General features: G+C 43.1%; 1 long non-coding RNA gene across 1 annotated transcript in view; it reads right to left on the minus strand.

The window, feature by feature from the left end:
* Window positions 1-2,418, minus strand: part of LOC109324225 — an 11,500-nt gene extending 9,082 nt beyond the window's left edge. The window contains exon 1 of the long non-coding RNA XR_002104879.1: window positions 2,408-2,418. This is a non-coding gene — a long non-coding RNA (uncharacterized LOC109324225). The remainder of the gene's footprint in view (window positions 1-2,407) is intronic.
* Between the last annotated feature and the right edge of the window lie 380 nt (window positions 2,419-2,798).

Here is a 2,798-nt window from a genome sequence, read left to right on the forward strand (position 1 = left end):
ACTGTCTTTAATTTTTGCATAAAATTATCATTAGCCTTAGTTCTCTAAGTAAAATCAATAACAAAGAGCAAAAATGTGTCATTACTTCATGGTAAGAAATGCATTGGAAAGATTTTAAGCATGGTTACCTGTCGTGGTTGCCAGAACGCCTGAACTTAACAATAACATCCAAGTGAAGACCATTATGCCCATTTTGCCAGAGCTCCTGTCAAAAAAGGGAACATCAGACTTTATAAGCTCTGACACTGAAGAGGTGTGACAAGAACCTGTTTTAGCTCTATAGCAAACTAGTATGAAGTTCATCCTCAGGGTGGTTTCACTGAAGCTCTGTTGACCTTTTGTTTAACTTGGTATCCAACACTTTCAACTTCCTGGTCTGCCCAAAGACAATATTTAAACAGTCACACTTATCACTTCTTAAAGGAGCCCCACTGTACCATTACCAAGGTTGCAAACTATCCTAATGGTTCATTTGATTAATGAACGAACTTACCTTTAGGAGAGGCATAGTTGGGCACTTGACTGCCCTGGGCAACAGTAGCGCATGGGGCAGAGTCACTGGCTGGACTGGCGCTGTAATGGTTGTGACAATCCAAACAGTGCAGCTGGTGCTCTTTTTATGCTCTCCCAGGGTCAGCACCTAGGCTGGTGCCCCAGTCACCATTCCTTCCCTATGCTATGGACATTTAGTGTCTGTACAGTGGATCCAGGTGTTCGATGTTTGATGAAGACACATGAAGGAAAAATGTTTGTGCCAATACAGGATGGCAAAGTGGGATTGCAGTGGGCCTCCCAGTTTGCTCAGCCTTCCTCCAGGGAAGGCTTTTTAGTCGTACTTGAATGGTCTCATGTTACATACATAAAAGTGCCTGAATATTTTCAGGTAACTAGGGCCAACCAATAACTTTGCATGGAACCATGAAAAAAATCTATGGATTTTTATGCAAAAGGTGAATCTTATAGTTTCAACCAAATGTCACTGTAAGGACATGGCTGCATTGCCTCCCAAATGCTAGGGAGAATCGTGGAGCATGGCACCTACCCCATACACACTCCACCCTGAAAAATGTAACCTAGTCAACACCCAGTGTGGCAATGGGCACTCCTCAAGCCTGCCTGGGACAGGTTGCTACAGGCACCTGCCTAGTGCTGCAGTGAGGGGAGCTATGTTGGACATTTTTGAGGTACTGGTGAAGAGTGCTAGCATTCCCTAGCATAATACTTCACACACTCCTGCATCCTTTGAACTGAAATGAAGAGGTATTGTTGTATCTGTTCCTCAGTGAGTTATATAGTGCATAGTGATCTTAGTGTCACTAGTAAAGTAATAGTAAACTAATGTCTGTCACTCATATTTGAGTATGACGACCACTGATACTGAGAATCAATTTCCACACGTAGGGTTCAGGAAACGTGCCAGGGCAAGTTGGTGTCTATGTTCCCTCCTACTGTCAGCCAAGGTGCCATGATGATGTTCTGTCGCTTGGTCTACTTGCTCGTAGTGGAGTGCCAGCCTCGCCTATCATGGGCCATATCTTCCCAGGACATTAAGTCTGATAGCGCAGCATGAGTGGAAGTTTCTAACTGGGTTCTCCTTTCTTCCATGCAAAGTTTCAAAACATCAACAAATCGGTTTGGTTTTGAAGCAGCCTTCTGTCTAGGAGTATGAATCCTGACATTCAATTTAGTACCAGATAAGCTGGTGATCCAGAGAGTATTCTGCACCTTTCATAGCCCTGGTAACGTAAACATCCCTGAGGTCACTGCGACAAGCGATGACGTGGTCTAGAAGGTGCCATCTTTTTGGCTGAGCACCACCAAGAGTAGAGCATCCCACTTTCTGGCATGTTGAAAAAGGTGTTTGTAACAACAAGGTCAAACTCTATGCAGTGTGCTAAGAGGAATTCTCCATTTGTGTTTAAAGACACACATCTGAATTTCCCCATGACTCTGTTCCAAGTAGTGTGGTCATCTCCAATGTGTGCACTGAAGTCACCCAGTAGTAGGATTTTATCATTGTTGGGTATGTTTCTTAGAGTGGGGGTAGAGCTGAGTCTCCATTTCTTTGGGAGCAAGTAGTGCTGGGGTGAAGGCATTTCTTATTGCCAGAAAGATGTTGTGGGGCAGTGGTATCCACAAAGTCGTTAGGCACTTGGATATTGACACATTTTTTTGTTGTTGTTACTTCCAAATAGATTTGGGTTTCATTAATGCTGGGTAAATGTAGCATGTTTCTGAGTACTCAAGAAATAAGTGCTAGCTGGAAGGCATAAAGACACTGCCTCTGCGTTGAACAGCACACCAGTAGAATTCAACAGAACACAACAGGTGAAAGTTCAGTCATGGGGGAAACAAAGCACAAATATCATACGCCTACTTCCATGAGATACGCACACAGCTGGTTGACTTCGTAAACATAGGCAGCTGTCATCTTTACTATGCTTCTTCAAGATTGATGACCCAAGTGATATCAGAAGGATCTGAAAGTGGCAAGAGAGGTGGCTTGGCTAACAGGTTTGTGGAGTGGTTACATACATACAGGTGAATAAAAAAACCACAAAGACAAAAGGGCAAAAAGGAACAATAAGCACTGGTGTTATTGTGCTAGAAGACGGAAATGGAAAAGGCTAAGGGGAAAGCTAGCACAAGCACTTTAACTTATATCCAGTGTAATAAGGAAGAGCCAGGAGGCAATATTTTGGCCCAAGAGCAAATAAACAAGGTGATAGTTTTTTGAACAAACAACTGCATTTGCACACAATTCAGGTGTGGGTTTTATACTTACATTGTAGTTAGAC

The sequence above is a fragment of the Crocodylus porosus genome, unplaced genomic scaffold (assembly GCF_001723895.1).
Source record: "Crocodylus porosus isolate Cpor-Errol unplaced genomic scaffold, CroPor_comp1, whole genome shotgun sequence".
Classification (NCBI taxonomy): Eukaryota; Metazoa; Chordata; order Crocodylia; family Crocodylidae; genus Crocodylus; species Crocodylus porosus.